This window comes from Cupressus sempervirens, chromosome 1, assembly GCF_028749045.1.
Source record: "Cupressus sempervirens isolate cs-2001-9-10 chromosome 1, ASM2874904v1, whole genome shotgun sequence".
Classification (NCBI taxonomy): Eukaryota; Viridiplantae; Streptophyta; class Pinopsida; order Cupressales; family Cupressaceae; genus Cupressus; species Cupressus sempervirens.
The window spans coordinates 328,148,605-328,175,809 of record NC_143118.1 but is presented as its reverse complement, the minus strand read 5'-3'; the positions used below and the strand labels follow the sequence as shown (position 1 = coordinate 328,175,809).

The 27,205-nt window shown below is 36.1% G+C and overlaps 1 pseudogene; it reads left to right on the top strand.

Annotated features, from left to right (window-relative positions):
* Positions 1-26,209, top strand: part of LOC149577491 (uncharacterized) — a 95,767-nt pseudogene extending 69,558 nt beyond the window's left edge.
* The last annotated feature ends 996 nt before the right edge of the window (positions 26,210-27,205 follow it).

The following is a 27,205-nucleotide window of genomic DNA, read 5'->3' as shown; positions in this document are numbered from 1 at the left end:
AGAGAGTAGAGAGGGAGAGAGAGAGAGAGATAGTAGGTGGTGGGAGAGGGTAGAGAGAGAGAGAGAGAGAGCAGCCCAAGAGAGAGAGAGTAGCGGATGGGAGAGAGGGGTGGATGGGAGTGTGTGTAAGAGAGAGTAGGGGATGGGAGAGAGTATGTGAGAGAGTAGGAGGTGGCAGAGAGAGAGAATGGGATGGGAGAGAGAGAGAGAGTGAGAGTAGGGGATGGGAGAGAGTGTGTGAGAGAGAGTAGGGGATGGGAGAGAGAGAGAGTAGAGAGTAGGGGATGGGAGAGGAGAGAGAGAGGGGGATGGGAGTGTGTATCTGTAAAAGAGAGAGTTTAGGGGATGGGAGAGAGAGAGTAGCAGATGTGAGAGTGTGAGAGAGAGTAGGGAGATGGGGGAGAGAGAGAGAGAGAGTAAGAAGTGGGAGAGGGAGGATGGGAGTGTGTGTGAGAGATCTGTTGTCACTTAGGTTTGCACCCTTGTCCAAGGCCTATGCACGAGGACAACCTAGTGAAACATGGAAACAACCTCCAAGCTGTGGGACTTAAACTGTGAGGTTGAGTCTCCGAAGAAGGTCGGCTTCCTCTTACTGTTAGGGCACACCTATCTATTCTCAAGAGAAAAGGGAGAAAGAGAGCACTAAGGCAAATCTACCTAGTCTAATCTAAGGTGGTGATGCACCAAAACAGAGTGTTTAGACCCATTCCTGCCCATATATGCACTACAGATCTAGGGTAACATCCAAAATTCATACACATCTAGACTTGCATCGATCAATAATCACATACAGATCAAAAAACCAACTAAATGACACTAGGAAAAGAAGATTTCACTTGTATATTATCCAATAGGCCAAGATAGATACAGTATGTGGACCACTAATCTCAATAATGCATCAATGGAAGGAAAAATGAAGCACATACACATTAACCACTGAAAAGAATGACATAGGATGCTATGTAGCTCAGAGACACAGGGATTCTACACTGCAAGTCTGCAAGCAGTAGCAGAGAAAATCAGGAAGAGTCGACCCTTACAAAATGTACAAAATCTACCTTTATAGTTCAGGCGTAACTGAGATCTTCTTGGCTGTAATGACCCTGCAACTACCCGCCATTGAGTACCGTGGAAGACAATCATGGAAAAGATCTCTAGAAAATTTGATCTCCCTTGCCAATAATGTCCTAAGAAGACTGAAAACGGTGCCATAACTGCATTCCGACCTGGTAGATGGATTAGCGGGTGGGTGGAGTTTCATTCTGTGCTTTACATTTACTCTGGTGGGTCGAGATTGATCATGAAGATCAGATCGCATGAAAAAATTGATTATCCTCGCCTCCTAGTTCACGAATCCGTCGAGGTCAAAAGGTCAACCGGACTCCTTATGCGCCAACTAGGCTGCGCGAGCCAATTGCATTTCTTTATTTCACCACCTGGAGGTCCTCCCGTGGTCAACCACCCTTTATTGGACTAACCGCGCCACCCTGAATACTATCATGATGGTGACGGTTACACTAACCACCAACCGCCCATCTTGACCGGGCCAATAGGACACGTGTCATCCAGGCGTGTCGTCGCTAACACTATCTCCTGAGTAGTTCTTCATAGCGCAATGGCACCCACCGCAGATCTATCTCCATCTGATGACCAGAATCGCCTCGTACTGCCCTGCGTTGTTCCTATTCTGGGCCCATCACATTTGGCGCCACCTTGGCAACTGATCTTCGTCCGAATGACATATGGCAACAGCTCAGCGATCCATTTTGGCGAGACTTGACCCCACCGACATGTGGCAACAGGGCGCCATGTCGTTATACTAAAAATCTTGCAGCTTCGTCATGGCGAGATGGCGCCTGCCGCCGTTCCATTTCCAATTTGACGGTCACAAAACTCTCCCTCCTGCGACCCTCCTTTTCTCATGATTTGTTGGGCTTGTTGATACATGGCATCTCCTCATTGGTCTGTTGGTCACTTAAATCAGCGGCATGAAATGACAGGCGCTATGTCGCCAATGTTAACTCCTGGGCAGTTCTTGATAGCGAGACAGCGCCAGTCGTAGATCCTTGCGGATCCAATGATCGTGAAGACTCGCCATTCGTGCTGAGAGTACTGGGCCTACTGTACGCTATGTGCCAACTCATACACACATGGCACTTCCCTATTTGGTTCGACAAAACATCAGCTGGCAACCCAAGACCTAATCCGCAGAGCGACCACGTGTCAGCTTGGCGCCATGTCACTATGCAAAAATCGAGGCCAAATTCCCATAGCGCCATAGCGCCCACTGACAGCGTGTCCTGAGATCTACGTGTGCCCCCATCCGTTTTGCCATGCCGACTACGCTTGCACAGTACCCGTTGGGACCCATATATCTGATCATTTCTTGCCATGGTGAACTTTTCGCTTGGGCGCTATGTCGCCATTAGAAAATGCATGGGTTTTCCGTTGGTGCCATAGCGCCTCGTCGTGTCTTTGAGACCTCTGAGTCATGAACCTGTCTGCACGCCACCACGAAACCTCTGTCCTGCCGTACTCTGCAACCTATGACTGGACTCTGAATGACACCTGGCGATCCTTGGTAAGACCTGGCCCATGTCGATCCATGTGGTGGATGGTCGCTATGTCGCCATGTTAAAACTCGCACATCTTCGCCATAGCGAGATGGCGCCATCTGTTGATGCAATCCAATCCAACGATGGAGAGGACCATCACACTTTATAATTTTGCCTGCCATGTCGACACACTGGCATTGCCCTGTGACACGGCCCCACCTAACACGTGGCATCAGGGCGCAATGTCGTTAACATAAGACTCGCACATCTCCGCCATAGCGCAATGGTGCTTACCATCGATCCAAGATGATCCGATGGTGGAGATCATAGACCCCGACTGTGTGAGCCGTGCTGATGGAAATTTCGGCCTGGTTACACGTGGTCCCTTTTGATTTGCCATCCGAAACACCTGATCATGTCAACCATTGAAACTTGTTGCCGTGACTATTTTCGTCGGGCGCTATGTCGCCATGGGGGTTTTTCGACTGGCATGCGATAGCGACATAGCACCTACGACGCCAAAAAACTTTCCCGACCCACTGAACACTGGACCCACCTCTGCAACGTGTCCTCAGGGCGTCATCACGCTATCATAATTATCGTGCATTTTCTTTATAGTGCAATGGCACCAATCGTCGGTCTGCTTGGATCTGATGGCCAAAAACTTGCGGGTCGCAACATTAAAATATTAATTCAAGGCTAGTCGTTGCACGAGCTGCGCTTTCAAAATTTAAATCCTTGGCGGCAAAACCAGAGGTAACAAGATCTAAAGAGTAGGGGATGGGAGAGGAGAGAGGGTGAGAGAGATAGAGAGAGTAGGCGGTGGGAGAGGGAGAGCAAGAGAGAGTAAAGGATGGGAGAGGGGAGAGAGAGAGTGTAGGGGATGGGAGAGGGGAGAGAGAGTAGGAAGAGAGAGAGAGAGTAGGGAGAGAGAGAGAGAGTAGGGAGGGTGGAGAGTGATGTGTTCTCACATAGTGTGTACGCGCTATAACGCGTACGCACTATGTGAAATCACCTAAAAACGGTCATAAAGAAACTTTGGGGCCCATTTCATTCATTCTCTGCTTTTGTTCTATTCTGCACTCTGTTATCCTGACAGAAATTGCAGGTTTCAACACAGCAAACACTCTTTCAAGGTGGCAAACACTATTTCAAGCTAACAAACACTATTTCAAGGTGGCAAACACTTTTGGAAGCTAGCAAACACCAAATTCAATCATTGGATACACGATTTGAAAACTTTTTGAATATTCCTTGTATAGAAAAGGTTAGTGCAATCTATTTTAAATATTTTTTGTTGATATATAGATACAAATTTGATTATAATTTGACATGTTGTTTAATATATAGTGAATTCATTGAAATTTGTATGTTTCAATGAAATGTTATTTCAAAATGGTTAGAAATTTGACAAGTTGTTTTATATATATATATTGTGTATTCATTCAAATAATTATAATTTTAATATGTATTTGAATAATTTGTAATTTACACATTTTAAGTAATTCAAATGTTTGAATAATTTGACATGTAGAAATCATCATCATGCCAAGGAAGAAACCAAAAAATCAAACAAATGAAGATAGGGAGAGAGATTTGGCAATTAAAAGAGATAAAATGAAATTACTACGTGAGCAAAGAAAATTGCAAAGCAATAATGAAGAATTGACTTTCGAAGAGGATCAAGAACCATCGGTACCAAGAAACAAAGAGGAAGAATTGGAAAGACAAAGAGAACGAATGAGACTGTTACGCTCAAGAAGACAATTGAATTGTGAAGCTACACCATCTTCTAATGTTGGAGTCATATCGTCCGCTACACCATCTTCCAATGTTGAAGTCATATCGTCCTCTCATGTTGAAGAGACACCGATAAGTCTATCTTAGATATTCTAAATACATCACAAAACTTTATCGCTTCAAAAAAATTGGAATTTCTCCCATCTACTTGAGTTCCCATCAATTGTCCATAAAAATGGGAAAGGGAATAGGTGCTATGCTCCCAATCCCAACATCCTCCTGTCCACTACTAGGAGATGTGTGTAATGTAGGATTCAGCTCCATCAACTTAGTCATTTTTTTCACTAGTTGATTGGGACTCTCACCATTTGTTGCCAACTATGGTGACAATGCTTGGGGTTACACTTATTAAGTAAGAATATTTCCTAATCTAGGGATTAGAGCATTGAACATATCAGAATGTGATTTATGCTATGGGAGAAGAGGTGTGTTGGGCATTAGCCTCAAATATTTCTTCATGTAAAGGTATATCAGAATATTTCCTTCATGTAAAGTGCATTAGCCTCAAATTACTTCTTAGTCTCTCTTGTTCCTTAGAATTTTGTATCCTTTTCTTTGGTAGCTATAGGAATCTACTGGGTAAACCACTATGTTGTTTTCTGTCTAGTGGCATGTAATGTATAAAATCAACATCTCCATCATAGTCATTTTGGGCCTGGGTATCAAAAAATTGTTAACTTTTATTTCATCATGGTTGCCACCATTTGCAAAGCATTAGATGACGTCCTTGGGGTCAACATGTGGTGGGGATGGAATTAAAAGGGAAACATTTTCATCCCCACAAGTATTTGGTTACCCAAGGTTTGTGACAACCTCCTACAACCAATCTGGTTGTGAATCTTGCATTAGCAAGCTTAATCTAATATCAATGTTTGTTGTATGCTCAAGGTTTTATCTCCTATAATAGTCCACTGGCTGGTTTAGGTTTTCTGGTTGGGTATTTTTAGGTGCAATTGTACCTAGTCCCTTCATATTTTGTCCATAACTCCTCAACAAAGTGTTAATTGGTTCATCTAATAAGCCATTGATTTTTAGGAAGGATTCAATAGTGATTTCCTCCCCCTCGCTTTACAACTCATCAATATTTGCATCATCTACAGTAGTTGTTTCTTCTTATCCACTACTTGTGGGTTGTGGTTTAGATCCCTATTTTCCATCCTCATCAACAATGAAGCACTTTCTTGGGCCTATATCATTCACTAAAACCTCCCTATTCAAAGACCATATCCCTATCCTATGGAAACCACTCATTATATTATCGGGTGTAAGTGCCAAATTGGAGGCTTTGCTGGATAACATTCCTAACTCCTCACGACCAATATTGATTTGAGGGTTCCTAGCCAACCACACATTCCAAATATGTTTTAAGTAAGATTTTAATGGTGAGAAAAAACTAGCATCCAATGATTGACACCTATAGATGGTATATGCTACAAGTGACACACAATCTATGCCCAACTTCTTTGCTTTATCAATTATTTTCCATGTCATATGGATTCCATGATCATCAAATGCTAGAAGACACCTTTTTGAGAGAAACACCCCACATGGAATTGTTCTTACAAAGTGGTCTAGCCAATTCAAGAATAATTATTTCATCATCCATCCATGTACTTGGACTGCCATGCAGGCCTTGAGATCATAATTGAAAATGTAGTTTTTTATATGTCTCTTAGCCTTGAACAAATAAAAATTAGAATTCTCTAACCAACAGTAATGTAAGGAGACCCGCCCTGCTAGTTTAGGCCACTATGCCCAAACTAACCAATGACTTCTTCTGATCCTATAGGGTTTCTTCCTAACCCTATTCCCAAGTGGATATCTCCCAACTATCCCCTTCCCTAGGATCTATGCACACCAATTGACTATGTCAACTTCAATCACCCCAATATTCAAATGAAGGCATTTTCTCTCTACTAGGAAAAATTGGGAACAAACCCCAATGCAATATCTAGGGTTATTATATGGTCCTCAACTTGATATTTCCAAACTCTCCTAATCATCACAAGACTCCACTCACCAACCCAAATCATAGATGTCCTTTTCTTTCTTACTTGACCTACTAGGTCTAGAGCCCCAATTAGGCAAAAAATTTCAAACTCACTAGGTGCTCTTGCACCATTCTCCCCATGTGACAAAGAACTCATGGTGGATAAATCTGAAGGAATTTCGTAGGAATACCTTTCTTTCCAAAATCACTCTCATCTATCCATGTTACTTCAGATTCTGGTTGATCCTTCCATTTGATAAGATGCTCCATATAGGTGCCATGACAAGTCTTCTTCTTGATTCTTGAATCCATAACCTTTTCAGCTTTTGGCTGAGATTATAATGGGATAGTGACTTCTTCAACCTTTGATTTTGTTTGTCCTTCTATGAATGTAGGCCCTTTATATTGAACTTAGTCCTTGACATTAAAGATAAGGTAAATTTCCAAGTTTGGTGGGAGTTCTATTTTGTCGGCATTAGAACCATAATTTGCAAGTACCTTACAAGGTCCTATCCTATGCATTTGTAGCTTGGTTGGAACACCTTGTGCAAGTACCAAAACTCATCCTTGGCATCATATCATGGCCTCAACACCTTGGATCATCTCAAAACATCTCATCTAACATGTTCCAACTCCTTGCACACTCTCAGCAACTCATCTCTTACACTTTCTCAATTTTGCCTCTTCTAGGCTTGTTCCAACTAGCCCTTTCCAGTCACTAATTTTTTGCTTTCTCCAAAATTTTCCATATAACTTCCTAAACTATTGGGTGATTAAAATACCCTTTTCCTCACTCTAAAATATACTCCAAAACCAACTACACTTGTTTTGTAAAATATCACTCAAAACTAGCTATTTCAGTCTGCCAACTAGGCCTAGTTTGAGGCCATTTACAAAGCAACTCACAATCCCTTGACTTTTGGAACTCCCATGACCCAAAAAAGTCTTAAGACATGACTCAAATGAAAGGATTCTTCTATTTTTTTGGTGTCATGATCAACTTTACAATGGTTTTTACAAAACCCTCCTTTCTAGCCCCTTTACCCTAGGGCTTTCTAGAACTCTTACTTTGCAACGTCTTTAGAACCCCAAAATGGTTCAAACACCTTAACTTTGGTTATATTAGATGACTTCAAACATAAAATGCAACTCTTGTTTGGATAAAACACTAAATCCACCTTGGGAGCAATCACATACCCCTTTTTATGCACTCAAATTTTAGGGAAAACTATGCAAATACTTCTTAAATGGTTTCAACACTCAACTTTTCAGATGGAAATGGTTATTATAGACTCAAACCAACAAGAAAAAACCCAAACTTGAGGTTTCTCAACACTCAACAATCAAATTTCAAAACTGTTACCAACACTTACTATTAGGACAATTTCTAGTTTTAACGGTCAAACTCCCAAACCATACAAAGGACCCCCCACTATTTTTGAATTTTTAAACACTCTTTTTGGAGACCTACAATAATCTCTCTCACTTTTTGGAGATCAGACTCCGTTTTCATTTTACGACGCCATCTCGGGTGATGCTGAAACTTGCAATGTCGGCTAGTACAAAGTTGCCAACTGCCAAATCTCTCTCACCTTTCCTCGTGGGATCGAACTGTCTGCTCCATTAGCTCCACATGGCCGGGTAAACCCTATCCCCAACCTTTTCCTATCCCCTTCAGTGCTTGAACGTTCTCAGGCACGCCAATCCAAAATGTCCCCAAGGGTCACTAAATGCCATAGGGCTACGATCTTTGACGGGGCATATCTCGGAGCTCGTGCGAGGTATGGATGCAATTCTAATTCCTACAAGACTGTGTTGCGAAGACCTACAATAACCTCTCTCACTTTTTGGAGATCACACTCCATTTTTGTTTTACAATGCCATCTCGGGTGATGCTGAAACTTGCAGTATGGGCCAGTACAAAGTTGCCAACTGCCAAATCTCTCTCACCTTTCATCGTTGGATCGAACTGTCTGCTCCATTAGCTCTGGGTGGCCGGGTAAACCCTATCCCCAACCTCATCCTATCCCCTTCAATGCTCGAACATTCTCAGGCACGCCAATTCGGAATGTCCCCAAGGGTCACTAAATGCCATAGGGCTGCGATCTTTGACGGGGCATATCTCGGAGCTCGTGTGTGGTATGGATGTGATTCCAATTCCTATAGGACCATGTTGCAAAGACCTACAATAACCTCTCTCACTTTTTGGAGATCACATTTTTTTTCATTTTACAATGCCATCTTGGGTGATGCTGAAACTTGTAGTGTTGGCCAGTACAAATCTGCCAACTGCCAAATCTCTCTCATCTTTCGTCGTGGGATCAAACTGTCTATTCCATTAGCTCCGGGTGGCTAGGTAAACCCTATCCCCAACCTTTTCTTTTCCCCTTCAATGCTTGAACGTTCTCAGGCATGCCGAACCCGAATGTCCCTAAGGATCACTAAATGCCACAGGGCTGCAATCTTTGACGGGGTATATCTCAAAGCTCGTGTGAGATATGGATGAGATTCATATTCCTACAAGACCATGTTTTAGAGACCTACAATAACCTCTCTTGCTTTTTGGAGATCACATTTCATTTTCATTCTACAATGCCATCTCGGGTGATGCTGAAACTTGTAGTGTTGGCCAGTACAAAGTTGCCAACTACCAAATCTCTCTCATCTTTCGTCGTGGGATCAAACTGTCTACTCCATTAGCTCCGGGTGGCTGGTTAAACCCTATCCCCAACCTCTTTCTATCCCCTTCAGTTCTCGAACGTTCTCAGGCATGCTGAACCAAAATGTCCCTAAGGGTCACTAAATGCCATAGGGTTGTGATCTTTGATGGGGCATATCTTGGAGCTCGTGCGAGGTATGGATGCGATTCTAGTTCCTACAGGACCATGTTGCAGAGACCTACAATAACCTCTCAATTTTTGGAGATCACATTCCATTTTCATTTTACAACGCCATCCTGGGTGATGTTGAAACTTGTAGTGTTGGCCAGTAAAAAGTTGCCAACTGCCAAATCTCTCTCATCTTTCGTCGTGGGATCAAACTGTCTACTCCATTAGCTCTGGGTGGTCAGGTAAACCCTATCCCCAACCTTGTCTTGTCCCCTTCAGTGCTCGAATGTTCTCAGGCATGTCGAACCAGAATGTCCCTAAGGGTCACTAAATGCCACAGGGCTGCGATCTTTGACGGGGCATATCTCAAAGCTCGTGCAAGATATGGATGAGATTCCAATTCCTACAGGACTGTGTTGCAAAGACCTACAATAACCTCTCTCTCTTTTTGGATATCAAATTCTATTTTCATTCTACAATGCCATCTCGGGTGATGCTGAAACTTGTAGTGTTGGCCAGTACAAAGTTGCCAACTGCCAAATCTCTCTCATCTTTCATCGTGGGATCAAATTGCCTGCTCCATTAGCTTTGGATGGCTGGGTAAACCCTATCCCCAACCTCTTCTTGTCCCCTTCAGTGCTCGAATGTTCTTAGGCACGCTCAACCAGAATGTCCCTAAGGGTCACTAAATGCCACAGGGCTGCGATCTTTGACGGGGCATATCTATGGGCTATCAATACTTCAACTATACTTTAAGTCAACGATTATTAATATGTGAAAAAATGGAACTCGTTGTATTTTGAAGTACTAAGAAGATGGCCTTGCCCTTCCCCAGGAGTTTCAGAAATGGGAGACATTAGGTAAGAGAGTGAAAATGTTACTCTCGCTTCAATGCACATGACGCAATTGGAAATGCAAATTTTGATGGTAATCATTTTGTGATAAGGGAGAGACTAGGGATGATCATTGTTACTATCTCTTTAGTAGTGGAATTTTGTTTTCTCTTGAATTTGGTGGTGGGGGATCAGTGGTAAGTCTCCTTGGATATTCCTTCTTATGATGTTAGTGACAAGTGTTGCTCTTTGAAAACACTTGTACAATCTTTTTTAAATTATTAGATAAAAATAGAGAATTGTAAGTATTAAACATGATTAGCCTTTAGTTCCTAGAAGATCTTTATTTCCCCATCAATGCATTTAGAAAGTTAAGTTTTAAGAAGATCATAAATAGAAAAAATTAGAGAAGTGATTTAAACATTTATATTGATTGAAAACACGTGAGTCTTGAGTTTCCTCTACCTTTTAAAGAACGTTCCTTAGCTAGCAGACCTAATTCCACATTCCATAAGACTTTCATTGCGCTAAAGATTTAGGAAACCAACTGCTCTAAGATAAAGCTTCCCGGTCAATAATAATCTAGCCTATTGAGGTACATAATACTTCTCAATTAAACTTGTGTTAATTTAGTATTAATTTTGTAATTAACTACAATTTCAGTATCTGTGTATAGGGGGTGACAGAGAAAACTATTTGAGGTCCAATTTGAAAATATATTTGTAAGGATCTCAACCAAGGTTCACAACTTCGATGATTAATGCATTCATTCAAGCCAGAACCTCACTACAAAAAAATGATATATAAAAAAGGTAGTGAATAACGTCATGTCTAGACCCAAATCAACCAATGAAAGTCAAATTAGCATAATGTGGAACAACAATATATGCATTGAGTGGGTTGTCATAAAAAAGCTTCATAATAAAATTCATGTAACACAAATGGCCATTCAAAACTAAATATGATTACAATATGTGAAATAGCATTACAAGAACTTGTAATGCTCTTGTGAACATCGTGTTAATTCTTGTAAGAATCCCTAAGATGCTTGTTATACTCAAAATTTTGTTGAAATTGAATTAATTTTTATCCTGTCGGTTAATTGGCTTAGGGTGATATATGCTTCTTGGATGGAATAATGAGTTCGTGATTAACTCTGTATTAAGATTCATAGCATCTTCTAGTTATTTGCAAAGGAAATTTATAAATTACTTGCTAATGTCATATGGCTTGCTTGAGAAAGATGTCCATGTTCTTATTGATGGGTATTAATGACTATCCACATTTAGTTCTTCAATATCCTATTTGACAAGCTTTCCATAGACATTTCTTTGCCATACTAAGTATTTTTGAAAACATATTTGAGTAGAAGGACTACAGTAGATACTACATGATGTTTTAACAAATAAAGTAATGGATTAAAGACTATTATTTCCAAGGTATTATGTCATAGTATTTTAATTGTAATGATCTTAGACTAATGATATTCTTGAAGGTAACTTCGACATGCAGCAAGAAAGACAACCTACAGCCAAGGCTATATTGTGCCTACAACCAAAGCCATAAATGCTCATAGCCAAAGCCACTAGTGCACATAGCCAAAGCCATGGATGCTTATAGCCAAAGTTACAAGTGTTCGCAACCAAAGCCATGAGTACATGAAGTTGATGATCATAATTTTTTACAACTATTCACCAGAAACAGCTTCTTTGCAGTTTTTGAGAAATACTAATAAAGCAAAAAAGAACATCTACTAGTTGGTAGACATAATGGAAACTCTCTAGCAATTGAATTTAATTTTATACATGCACATATCTAATTTAATTTCATACACGAACATATCTAATTTAACATCATACATGAACAAACATATAATATAAAATGATAAGCAATAATGTCATATACATTAACAAACACATAATATATTATGATAACCAATAATGTCATATATGAACAAACATATCATATATTAACCAATAATGTCATACATCAAATATGTCATACATCAAATATAGAATGTCATATGTACATCAAATGTGTATCGAATATGTCTCTCAGATGCCTATATATATACATGGGGAAGGAAACAAGTCTCTATATATATGTATCAAATATCTCAACTACATCTTTTCCTTCCCACGAGGGGAAGGAAACAAGTCTCTCGATGTCCTCTGCCGTCGTGAGGAGGGAGATAGTGGAGATGACGGGGCCCTCCTAACACGCTCACTTGACCTCTTGTTGAGGCTCTTCTCCAAGTCCAACTGATACAGAGAAAGTAGATATGAATCAATATTTATTATACGTTGAAATCAAATATATGTACTCACAAAATCAATTATTTTCTTACCGCCAACAAATAGTCACTCTGTAAGTCCACCTCAAATGCTCATGGACGATCAAGCGTGACAAGAACCTACAACAATTCAATAAATATAATCAATTATAAATAACATTAGAAATTTTGAGATTAACTATTATAAACAACAACTAAAATGAAGAAAATTCTTTCATACCTCCGTCAGTGGCTGTGAGCTAGCCACAACTGCGGCCACTCCACTATCAATAGACTGTCGTAGATGAGGAGGTGTGTCCGACATCATGAGCTGCATGTCATACAATACACGTTATATCTAACATGAAACATGGAATAAATATAATCAAATGAATTAAATTAACATGAAACAACTGTACCTGTGTGAAGCTCGTATGATGTCTCTGCTTTGTGTCTATGGTAAAGGTTGAGGGTCCTATGGAGAACTGATGCACATGCATATTTTTTTTGGTCAATCCTTAATATGATTGCGTAATAAATATATGTATTAATTTAAATGATTAAATTGATACATACCTCAGGACTCGTCAAAGGGACAAAAAATGGGCCTGGAGGATCGCTGCTAGGCCCAGGAACACTTTGACCTTAAATTTTGAACAATGTCAATAAATCCTAATTAATTAATCATTCACTATATGTATGAAATGTGATCAAATTAGTAATTTACCTGTGTGTCATGCCAAATGTCTCGTTCAAGAACTGATCGGTGACAAGCCCATCATCTGCATCATCTCCGACATGAGTGCCAAATGTGCATAGGGATCCGCATGAAGTGCACATGTGACCACGATGTATAGAAGGCTCCCACTCAACTAATGGGCTCGTGGAATGGATGAGGGTCTACGTCAAAGCATTAATGGTCCCTAGAGTGCTGGCCTCTACATGTTCCTTCACAACTAAAGGAATAATCACATGCTCGCGTTGTGGATGGACCACGGCTGCCCTAACTACATTAGGGTCATGACGTGCTCCTGGCCTCTCAAATGATGACCCCCCACCTCTACCCTGGGAGTCTAACATATCAAAATAATTGGAGATCTCCCCAAGGACAAACTCACAATATAATTTCTTCAAAAAATACATGGGGACCTCGTGATTGTTGCAAGGAGGGGCATCAAAAACCATCCACCATCTATCCCAAAAATTATTTCTAATAGCATCATGTATGCACCAATGGATGGGGAATCGTTTAGTACCCTCTCTAACAGTATTTTTCTCATCGAGTTTTCTAAATAATGCACATATACTACCTTTTGGTATTTCCTTTTTTCTAACATCTTCATATGACAATTTATTTGCATAAAATCTTTTTTGTTCATCCCTCTTAGCCTGCCAAATATCTAACTGACCACTAATTGAGGCTATCTGAGTGTTAATGGATTCAAGGGATGATGCCAATTGAGCCCTCATTGGATTGGTTTGTCTGGATTCTTTCAACCGAGCAATGATTCCTTCTAATTCAGTTTTGCCTCTCTCTATTTCATTTCTTATATTTTCTTGTGTGCCTGGTGGAGGTCTTGTAATTGATTCAGGTTGTGGAATTTGTTCTTCTTCTTGAGGAGGGTTTTGATGTTCTTGTGGATTTTCTGGTTGATTATGAACATTTCCTGATAAAAAATCAATTGAAATTCAAATAAATAAACAAATCTAAATGAAATTCGTAAAAACCCTACAAAAGAATATAAAAAAATTACAAAACAATATGAAAAATATATCAAACAATGCAAAGTTAGGTTTATATCACTTACAGCATCGTCGTGGGTGCGCTTGTGGTCTTGGATTTTGTCGACGAGGAGGCATTTTGGAAAATGGTGGTGCAAATGTTGAGTCTTCAACTCGCGTACGTGCTGCTCGCTGTAGGAGTAGAAGAAAATGCTAATGAAAATGATGGGCTGCGGGTTTGTAGCCCATCATATATACTTTTTATTTTTTTAAAGCGCGTGTGTGCTATAGTGCGTACGCGCTATAGCGTGTATGCACTTTTAAAAATAGGAAAAAAAAAATTCCTTGTCACCTTTTTGGTACCACAACTCGGTGCATATGCCCTTTGATTCAATCATTTTACGAAAAATCTACTTTTAATTGATTGATACAAGTCTTCTTGCAACGACATTAGTATAGTGTTACAGGAGAGGGAGGGTCAATAGAGGGATGATATAGAGAATGGTATAGGTGTTTACTAATGTTCACTTCTATTCTTGAACTATTCTTTTGTGATAGTGGAGGCGATTGGAGCAAAGAGGAAACTCGTTTCCCCTCTGACATGTGTGGAATCCTACATGCTTGGTAGAGGACAATTGGACTGAACTCCAATAGGAGTCATGTTATTCAAGGTTGCAATTACTTATTTCTAAAAGGATTGATTGGTAGTTAATGTTAAGTTGTGATGTCAATAATAAGTGGGTTATTGTACTAGAAGTAGTTTAACAAGATAGGCTCATTGATGGATGCACATCCATTTCTTGCTCCTCCTTCCTCACTATCATCTTCATCCTCTCTTTCAATAGCTAGCCTCTATATAAAGAAGAGAAGAGGAGGTTCATGGTCCAATATAGGGACATAATTGTTTAAGGATTTTGAAGAAGACAATAATTATAAGAAGAGGGAAATGGGCTCTAAATGGGAGCATAAAATAAAGAAATTCAATTGTGTTAATTCTAGTATTGATGTGGAGAACCCGATGAAATCTTCATTTCCCTTAGAATGGGAGAAATGTTTAGACCTTTAGGTGGGCATTTCTCTATTCTTTTTTCTCTAAAGACTTGACAAAATTATGCATCTAGACTCTATTACAAGTATGTTGTATGCACTTTAATCACATGCATATGCTTTATCAAATTTAAGTTTGTTATCAAGTTGTTTGTTTAGCTAGAGCTACTATGTTTTATTTACATTTTGCATTTGGCTATACTCTTAGAGGTCTAGCTATTCATTTTTAATCTACTATCTTGTTACATTTGATGTTTTTTATATATTAAGATTTTCTATTCTGAAATTTTAGTAAGTAGTTATATTAGTATATACTATATTTCTATAGAACTATAATATATAGGAATTTTGACCTTTGTTCCCTATTTTCTTAAAATGGTATATATGCAAAATATTGGATTTTCCTATGATATTTAATATATGATTAGTTAATTCTTAGTAATTCATGGTTGTAAGATGTTATTTCATAGAAACTAGGTAGAAGATACTTGAATTTTGTACTTTGTTATCTATTTTAATCTAAAGTTCAATATTCAACAGGAATTATTTAACTAATAACTTAAATTCATGAATGCAAGTGTAAGTGGATTTTTTTCGTACTTAACATTTATGGTAGTCCTGAATTGTTTTTTTATGAACTATTGAGAAGCTGCAATTCAAGTAGATTTATACATCAATCTCGTAGCACTATAACTCAAAGATTTGGGAAGCCTTGCACTTTGAAATCTAGAAGGGACATTGTTTATTTGGAGCATGTGTGCACATGATTAGGACCAATGCTAGGGAACATACTCAGGGAATAGTGTTGAAGATATTGGATGAGGAGGATGTTGGGATTGGGAAGGGAAGATTAAACTCAACACAAAGTAGACAGGCTTTCTGAAAACTAGTTGCAAGAACATTTCAAAAATATCCAAAACATCTCAGATTCAACTTCCCTAACATTTGATTAGGAAATTTTGGGTATTTGATGTAGTTCTAAGGACAACCTTCAATTGTGGGAAAGGTTCAAACTTCTAAGTTTTACAAGGATTGCATGTACCTTGTGGGCCATGATGGTGCTCAATTTATATATAAGAGCTTAGCTTAACATTTTAGGGTGACAAATTTTCATTGAGCAAGCCAGAGGGTTTGAAAATCTAGATTTAATGGAGCTTTTATTAAAAGAAAATGAGAAAGAGAAGAAATGAGTGGGGATGGTAAAAATAGGATCTATTTTCTATGCTCTGAGCCTTCATTGGATACATATTGGGGATGCATCTAGTGATACGCAGGGATTGCATGATCATGATGTGCATTTCTATGAGAAGAGTCACCCCTCCACTCTAGTCCCACAACTATTCTTGGTTTAATTAAGCATCTCAATGAAAACTTTCCTCCTGAGATTGGCCGACGCCAGGGAATTTTGATGACTAGTCTTGAACCACAATGTTTTAACAAATTTGAATGTCGAAACATGAAGTTTCAAAGTTAGAGATTTAGAAAGAAATTTGAAAAAGAAACATGGATGGATCAAGCCTTTCTTATATGTGATTATCTTGCACTAACTTGAAAATGGCTCTCACGCTACTGTAGACCATTGCCAAAAATACACAATGCCCAAATAACAAAATAACATATATCTTTTTTTTTAATTATGGGCCCAATTTGGTCAAAATTTTGACCAAATTGGGAAACCCTAAGTTGGTAAAAATTTTGACCAACTCAAGAAAAAAAAATTATTAAAAAAGTATTTAAGAAGCCCATTTAGAGCTTGGTCAAAAATCATGGTTGAAATTTGAGTGCAAATGTACTAGTATTCTTAGAGCAAAACCCTTGCCTCTTCTTTGCTTTTTCTTCTCTGTGAAAGGTTCTTGCATGCAGGTATTCTTCAAGCTTTGTGGATTTGTATTTCTCAAATCCTTCACTTCTTTCATATGCATTACTTCCATTTCCCCAACACAATCAATTGACAATATTGCATTCTCCACAACTTTAATTATAGTTGTGCATGACTCTTTAATTATTCATATGCATTTTTCAAACTCAATCTCAAAGAAATCATTTGATGTCATTCAAGTAGTCAGTCTAGTATCAATAATGTTTGATTCTTCGTTTGAGACACCCATAACTCAACTAGTAACCTACAAACTTACAAACAAACATCAATATATAGAAATAATCTGAATAAAAATATATATTAATAATCAACATAAATTCTTTCAAATGAATAATGTTAAAAATAAGATATATAAAAATCAAAACTATTTCAAATGAAACATTTAGATTGTAATGTTTGAAATATGGTGGCATTGCCTTTTACTTTTCAAACATTACAAACATAATATTAATAAAAATCTATTTATACTATAAGTATTGAAATAAAACACATACATAATATAATTAAATAATGATAAAGTATAAACTAAATATATGATTCGTCTATTTTAAATTAATTATTAACTTTAGTAAATACAAATTTTATTGGTATTGTGACCTTTCCATCCACGTTAATGATAAAATTTAATTATGAAACATGAAAATATAAATAGTTTGAAACATTCAAATATAAAACTATTATGAAACATACAAATCTGAAACATGCAAACCAAAAACATTTTGAAATATGTATTATTTAATACTAATATGAAACATGCAAATCTAAAACTAAATTGAAACATGCACATTAAAAATGCGCAAATGAAAAGTATTATATATATATATATATATATATATATATATATATATATATATATATATATATATATATATATATATATATATATATATATATATATATATATATATATATATATATATATATATATATATATATATATATATATATATATATATATATATTTTGAATGCAATTCAAATTCTAAATATAAATCAAACATGCAAGGCTAAACTATTTCGTGCAATTCTAAATATGAGTTGAAACTAACTGAAATTGAAATCTAAATCAAAGTAGAATATTATAACTAATTTTGAAACTAATCCAAATATATAACTAAATCTAAATGTAAATGTAAAACTAAATAAAAAAATAGAAATAGAAATAGAAATCTCTCCTACAAAAAAATTACTTGAAAGCTTTAATCTACTCCCCTTCAAAAAATCCAGTCTACTCCAATAATCTCCTCCTCTTCCTCCGTGCAAAAACAAAAAATGAAAATGAAATGAGGAGCATTTTTTTTATAGACTATGAGAGGCTCCTCATATCCCCCAATAGATGTTTCTTGACATTCCACAAATTTGTTTCAAATTCCCCCACTTCCCACAAACAATAAGCATGAATGTGCGTTTAAAAATATATTTAACAAAAAAACATGTGTCATATTAAAAATTTCAAAGAAATTACTTAAGCCCAATTTTTTTAGGTCCAATTTTTTTGTGCCTTATTATTTAGGCCAGCTATTATTTTAGGAATACTTTTCTATTGAATGATTTAATAATTTAATATTTAATTTTAAACATTGTAATTCTTTTTTATTGACGAAGAATCTTTTTGGCCGATTTTCATGCTGGGATTTCCATTATAATAAATTATTTCACTAAAAATTTAATATACAATTTTGCATATTTAAAATTTACTTATTTTAGTTAAAAATAAATAAAATTGTTTTGCCTTAGACGTTACCATTTCTTTCTCTAGCTAAAATAATTTCTAAATATGCAAAGGTTGTTGATACTCTTTCAATTTTATTTATTGAGTAAAAAAAGTTATTTATTTATGATCATATTGTTATCATATATATAGATAGAAGTTGTTTGCTATGATTTTTTTAAATTTTAATTAATATTTATGTTACTTATGAATGGAGGCTAACATATATTGACATGTCCTCTATATAAATCTATGAATTAATACTTTATTATCATACAAATCATTAAATCTTCACTCAACACATGACAAGTGAAATATCAAATAAATTCAATTATCTTCTAAAAACTGTGACCCAAAGAAAATTAATTGATTGTCACATAAAATGTTTAAAATCCCATAAGAAAGTTAGCCAATTTTTAAAAGATTTAATACTTGTCCCATTCAAAAGTACATAACATATAGATAGTCATCTACAAGGTATACCTCTAAGAGCCAAATTTTAAATAGCTTTAAAACACTCATTAGGTAACTCATATTACACTAATTCAGAATAATAGTTATCCAAAAAGATGTTGAGCATGGCCCTCCCTTATAGTATCATATGTACCTACAAACACATGAGCGAGTGATCAAATTAATTTACAAAATAAAGATTCAAAATTGATTGAATTTCATAATATAATGTTCTTACCATCTTTATTTTGCATAACATTTTCTATTGTTGATGTTTCGTGATTAAGGTCCAAACATAGTCATTAACTATTTTGGTGATCAATTAAGACTACAAAAATATGTACATTTCACAAGTCAACTTAGATAAAACCAATATACAAATTGAATACTCAAAATTGACTAGTTCACTTCATAATTTTCTTCCATCTAAAATTTGGATTGAATCATCCATTGGTGTATGGTTGATATCAATAAAGTAAGGAAACACAAGCCCTTTCACTTTATCATTTAAATCTATAATAACATAAAAATTTAAAATGTCAACTTAACAAACGAAATACAAATTAAAGATTCACAATAAAATTCATTTTATAGTTTTCATATCATATCCAATTTGCATTCCATCCATTATTGTTGGTGTTTGGTTGAGATCCATACAAAAGGGTAACATATGTCCATTTTGTTTTTGAACATTTAAAACTAAAATAACATGCACATTCAATTGTAGTCAACTTATATAACATTTTTCAATTATAAAATTATTTAATATAACTTGTATCTAAATATTTAAAATGTCAATTACCTAAAATGGATTGTTGAAATGTTTGCTCATGGGTAACATTCACCATTGACTCTTGATCTCCAAAAATTGTATATAATTTGTTTGAATTTGTCTAGAAAATTTGTTATATACATGCAATTAATTAATTTTCTATAAAATAAATAAAGAAATTTAATAGTTAACAGATATAATCTATGAGGTGTAATTCACCTATTATTGTTTGGTTTAGATCAATAGAAAAAGGTAAATGACATCAAGGAGTACTTTCTTGAGCATACAAACTTGTACCAACATATTATTAATATATGAAATGATAAAAAATCACACTTCTATAAATTAATTTATTTTTTAAAATTAAAAATGTACTCACCTTTTTGTTTCCTGATAATAAGAGTTTGTTTTTGTATTGCTATACCTAAATGATTAATTCCCTTATTTTTCTTTTTCTTTCTAGATCGTTTAGAGGGGAGTTGAAAGGTTTCATGCTCAACTCTTCACTTAAGTTAAGAGAAATGGTATTACACCTTCAGTGAGTAGAATGATGTTTGTGCATTTTGCTTGGATTGGACCATGGTGATATTCATCTCATGAGAATGTTCTTTGACCTAGGCATTGCTTGAAATTTGGAAGAAGAAGTGAGAGGTGTTTCAACAACTTTTCTAAATCTCTTAATAAATTCACTAAGATGTTTTTTCTCATATGTTTTAGTTGGTAAGTTTTGGAGCAAAGAACTCACATAATTGACGAAATTTTCAAATTCTTCATTTGAACCATCAAATATGTTATCTAGATTGGAAAAAATAAAAGTTAGAAAATATTTTTAAAGAATAAACACTTTATTTTGAAATGATGACATACAAAATTTACCTATTTTTGGTCTTCACAGATTATAAGTTTGGGAGCATCATGATCTTCAAATTGAACACAACTATCTATGTAAATTTGAAATAAGAAATAACAAGTTTTGAGAACCATAAAATAATGAAATTTTTAACTGTAAAGATATTGTAGAGATTAGTAGATTAAGATACCCTCTATCATTGTGGTCACCATTAGGCAATAGACCATCACCTTCTATAACATAATAACATTAAACTAGTTACATTTGACACTAATAACAATAATAATTAAAATTTTAAGAACTAAACATGTGTATGAAATAAAACATACCTAGAACTTGATCTTTCTCATTTATTTTGTTTCTCTTTAGAAGATCTAAAATCTCCAATACATGTTTGCACATGTTTCCCTTTTTTGTCCACGGACAATCACACACATGCAAATCAAGTCCACGTTTTTTGACAACATACCATTTTGTTGGAATTGTTTGGCTTCTTATGTTATCCACATTATGGTATTGATCATAAGCATAGAAATATGTATCTGGTATCATTTTTTATCTTTCTAGAGTAGTTTTATAGTATCATTCTTTTTTGAAGTTTGTTAGAAACCCAAATAACTGTAGAAATCTTTTATTTTTACAAAATGGCTCTACTCTAGGAAGAAGTACATGGATGAGCCAATCCATTCTCCTTGTGCAATTCTTAGAACAATTACATAAATAGCGAGTCACCATAAATTTTTATGTAAATTTATCTTTTTAATGTTAATTAAATGTTTAAGAAATCAATTTTTTAGAATGATTTTAAAAAACCTCATGTTAAAATATATGATATTGTTTATAAAAACTAGACTTAAAATAAATAAAAATTAAACAATAAACTTTAAAATAAATGAAAAAATATTATGCAGTTTTTAAGATATCTTTCAACACATATTAAATAAATTATTTAACTTTGATTAATAGAATTTACACTTTAGAAGTAAATATTTTTTAATCAAGAAACATCAAATTTATTAAAATCTATTAATAAGAACATAACTCTATTAAAATCTATCATAAAATTTGATGCCAAATTTAATTTACATGCATTAGTGGGAAGAGATTTCTGGGAGATTTTCTCTTAGTTGGACTGACAACCATAGCCGATGTATGCAATGGATAGCGATGCATGAATGACTCAATGGCATGGAAATAAGTCAATTGTGTAGCTGGCTCCTGTATCATTTGGGAGTGAATATTTTCTATTGAAAGATCAATTTTTTTCTCTAGCACGTGGTTTGGAATCGATAGGGCTTCCATTTCTATACGTGTTGTGCTTCCCTGATGCAGGAGCATCTTTGTTTTTCTTGTAATCTTGCATGTTTGGAGGGATTTTGGTTAAGTGTTGTGGAGCTTTTTAGATACTGGTGTTTAGCATACATTGGGAGCTTAGCATGGTCTATGGGACTCGGCATGGTCTTTGGTAGCTCAGCATGGTTTGGAGCTTGGCATGGTTTGGAGCTTGACATGGTCTTGGTTACTTGACATGGTCTATGAAGCTTGGCAAAGCCTGGAATTTATCGGTTCTCAACTTTTTTTGCTGACACTCAGTTTGGTCTTGGTGCCGAGTTGTCTATGAGCGGACTTATGGCCTTTAATTTATATATGGGTTATTTAGTTTGTGTTGTAGCTAACTTGTGGCTCAACCTCTAGTAAATGTACAAGATTTAATTTCATTTGTAATAAACTAGGCCAAATTGTGGCTTAGTTGGGTATACTTAAGGGGTTTTGTGGAGTCTTTAGGTAGGGAGAGAGAGTTGTTCATTTCAACTTTGAGAAGAGGATGAAGTGTAGATGCAAATTTTGAAGAGCTAGGGATGTGGCTTTGAACTAGAGGATTTCTTGGTGGACTTGAGGGTACAAGTGTGGATTCTTCTTGGTGTTTTTATCCAATTGTGGATCTGAACTAGCTAGGATTGGATTTGTGAGTTGGATCTTGTGAGATCTTGCAAAACTGGTTTTGTAATTACTATTTTTATTTGGCCCTAACCCAGAAGGCCTTACAACTAGGCATATTACATGTAATTAGTAATTATATGAATAAAGAGTTGCGATTTGGTTTTAGATCTTGCATTTGAGTTGCTTGTTGTTGTGTTTCTATTGTGTGACTATTTGTTGGGGTTTGGACATCTCCTTTAGGGATTCTCATGCCTTGTGCTGCATCAAATGGTATCAAAGTGAAGGTTGTTCCTGAGTGTGTAGACCAATCACCAAAGTTGTAGAAGTTTACACTAGGACTTGCAGAGAAGGTTGATTTGGTGGAGCCAATTGATCTTCTAGATTTTTGGATATATTGCTTAAGGTTTGTTAAAACCTTGGAAGATTCCTCTAAGAAGATTAGACCCTAGGGAAATTGATGATCTTAGTGATGTTGTGGAATAATGGATCTTAGAGAAGATAAGAGCAGAGTTCAGTTCTGAGATTGCATTAATGAAGAGTGACATGATTGCTGAAATTGTAAGTGCTTTAGTTGGCATACCTAGGCATGTGGGTACTGAAGGTAGTTATGAGGAAGTTTCTGAAGACTTTGAAGTTGTTGGATCTAGTGGTGAGGATAAAATTGATCATGTGGAGAGACCTATTGGAACTAGGGCTAGTTAGTTTGCTAGACCTGGATCTCAGTTGAAGCTAAAGCATAAGATGGAGGTTTCTAATTTCTTAGGTACTTTGACTCCTAAAGACCTGATTGATTGGATTGGTGAATTAGAAGACTACTTTGAGCTTGAGGATATTAAGGATCCACCTAGAGTGAGGTTGGAACAATCTAAGTCGAAAGTACATGCTACTCTTTGGTGGAAGAAACTGTAAAGAGACAGAGAGAAGGAAGGTGAAATGAAGATCTCTAGATGGAGATTGATGGTAACTAAATTGAAGGCTAAGTTCATCCCTACTAATTATGAACTTGATTTTTTTAAGATGTTACAAAATCTAAAACACAAAGATATGTCTGTGAAAGATTATACCAAGGAATTCTACAAGTTGACTATTTGGTCTGGTCATAGAGAATTGTCAAAGGAAAAGGTAGCTCGGTACATTAATTCTTTGAGATACAATATTTAGGATGAGGTAGGTATGCTAAATATTTCTTTAGTTGAGAATGCTTATCAGTATGCCTTGAAGGTAGAAGATAAGTTGAAAAGGAAAAGTCAAGGTAATGCTAGAGGGAAGGAGAAGTAGGATAGCTTGGCACAAGGTAAATCGAGTGTTGAAGGTGAACCAAAGTCTGCTGATCAGAAAAGGAGAACAAGTGGAGGTGGATTCAAAGGTAATTTTTTTAGATGTGGGAAAGAAGGGCATAGATCTTTTGAATGTCCTGTTGGTAGGAAAATTGCTATTGTGAATGATTTTGTAGTTTAAGATAGTCAACCTGAGCAAGGAGAAAGTTTGCTAGCTCGGCAAGTATTAGTTGGTGAGAGGACATTGGACTCTTGTTTGAGGACTAGTTTGTTCAAGACTCATTGTAAGTCTAGTAGTAAAGTTTGTAAGGTGATTGTAGATGGTGGTAGTACAAATAACCTTGTTGTTGAGGAGATGGTTCAAAAACTTGGTCTAAAGAGAGTGAGACATCGTTATCCTTATAAGATTGGCTGGTTGCAAGGTGAGATGCTTTGGAAGTGAGGGAGCAATGCCTTGTTGATTTCCAGATTGGGCAGTATAAGGATCAAGTATTGTGTGACATTGTGGACATGAACATTTTTCATGTGTTTCTTGGTAGACCTTGGCAGTATGATTGCAGGGTTGTGCATGATTGTGTCAAGAATATATTTACTATTGAGAAATGTAGTAGGAATTTTTTCCTAATTTCTTTGCAAAATGCAGAACTCGGTAGGAGGAACCTGAGTGTTTGTAGCCAAGTTGAGTTGGCAAATTCTTGGGAGGTTGGAGATTAGCATGGAAATCAAACCTATAGCACATCAAGGATGGATGTGAAGAAGTAAAAGAAGAACAAGGGAAAGAGTGTACAAGTTGAAGACTTGGAGGATATGTGTGTGAAGAACCAATTTGGGGTTTATGTGTTGAATCCCATAATATGTTCTTCCAGTTACTGAGAACATCTTTTCAAACCCGGGGTGTCTAATGTAGGAGCATCTTGTGTTTTCTTGTAATCCTACATGTTTGGAGGGACTTTTGTAGAGTGTTGTGGAGCTTGGCAGATACTGGTGTTTGGCATACACTAGGAGCTCGACATGGTCTATGGGACTCAACATGGTCTTTGGTAGCTCAGCATGGTCTTTGGTAGCTCGGCATGGTTTGGAGCTTGGCATGTTCTTGGTTACTCGGCATGGTCTATGGAGCTCGACAATGCTTGGAATTTACTTGTGCTCAGCTTAGTTTTTTGACACTCAGTTTGGTCTTAGTGTCGAGTTGTCTGTGAGCCAACTTATGGAATTTAATTTGTGTATGGAACCTTATTTAATTAGTTTTGTAGCCAACTTGTGGGTCAGCCTATATTAAATGTATGAGATTTAATTTAGTTTGTAATAAATTGGGCTGACTTGTGGCTTAATTGGGTATAAGTAAGGGTTTTTGTGGAGTCTTTAGGTAGGAAGAGAGAGTCATTCATTCCAGCTTGGAGAAGGGGATGAAGTGTAGATGTGAATTTTGAAGAGCTAGGGTTGTGGCTTAGAACCAGAGGATTGCTTGGTGGACCTAAGGGTACAAATGTGGATTCTTCTTGGTGTTCTAATCTAGTTGTGGATCTGGACTAGCCGGGATTGGGTTTGTGAGTTAGATCTTGCAAGATCTTATAGAACTGGTTTTATAATTCCTATTTATATTTGGCCCTAACCCAGAAGGCCTTACAGTCAGGCATATTGCATGTAATCACTTATTATATGAATAAAGAGTTGTGATTTGGTTTTTGATCTTGCGTTTGTGTGGTTATTTGTTGTGTTTCCATTGTGTGGTTATTTGTTGAGGTTTGGACATCTCCTTTGGGGACTCTCCTACCTTGTGTTGCATCATTCCCTCATTTTTCCAACGAGGAATGCAATGTTTCAAAGTTTTTACCAAAGGATTTTGAGACTCAAACTCAAGATTGGGGGTTCATTTACAGTGAGTGGGCCCCACAACTATAGATTATTTCTCATTCGTCAATTGGATTATTTCTGAGCCACTCCGGGTGGAGTTTGGTTGTGGAGGTGGTGAAGTTGGGAGTGAAACTTGTGCTACTTTTGATGAATGCTGACCAAGGTCTTAATGCGAGGTTTTTGGGAGGGGAGCTAAAGGTGGGGTTGGAAGTGAAGAGAGAAGAGAATGGGAGTTTTACAGAGGATCAGATTCGGACAGTTGTGGTTATGGTTGCCAAGAAAGATTGTAAAGAGGGAAGGATTGTTAAATTGAGAATAGCTGAAATGAGAGAGGCCATAGTTGGTGATAGTGGATGGGATGAAATATGCATTAACCAGTTTGTCAAACATCTGGAATTCTTTGCAAGAAGAAATCAGTCTATTTAAGGACAACCCCTTTTTTATTTGCCATATCAATTTCATCTCAATAAAGTGGTAATAAATTTTTTAGCATTAAATGTTTCCTCAAGCATCAAGGTTAATTGATGCATGTCCAATGGGCATGGATTATCAATTAAATGAAATTTGGAAATGTGTTTATATATTTTAAACATGTTGATATATTTTTAAGATAATTATTTTAATAATTTAATTGATAAATTGGTTCATATGCTTTTATCATACTTTTTGGGATTTTTAGATTAGATAGTGCAGAGTGTTGTTTTCAATGTGGATTGGAATCTAGTGGAAGTTCCCTCAAAGAACCTTCTTTAGATCATTTTTTACTTAGTGTTAAGGATTTTTTATGATTAAATTACTAGTAATATATATATATATATATATATATATATATATATATATATATATATATATATATATATATATATATCATTGAGTACATATTTGCACATGCACGTTTAATTGAAGTACACATAATTGACTTTTAATTGAACTTAATTTAATGTAATGGAAATTTAGTGTAACAATAGTACAACTCCAATTTACTTTCTCTAGCTTTCAAAAACTCATTTCATTGAACTTCAATATATAATCTTGAATGTTGACATTATTTTACATTATATTTTCTATAATGTGCTAGTGTTTCTCATAATTTATATTACAATCTAGTGGAAGTCTCCTTCAAGGATTGCTCCTCAAAGTCCTCCTTTACATTAGTGATTAGGATTTTTTTTTTTAATTTTTTTTTTTTTAAATTTTTTTTCTTTTGTGTGTGTGTGTGAGAACTCAACTACATATAAGTAACTTTTAATTATGCCGAGAGGCATATACAATGGGAGAAACACTTCCCAGCACAAAGAATATTCCAAGGAATAATCCGTGTAAGGAAAAAAGATTTGGTGAGAGTTACAAATGAAATTAAGATATGGAATGCCATTTGGCAATCAAAAAGATTTGGTGAGAGTTACAAACGAAAGTAAAATA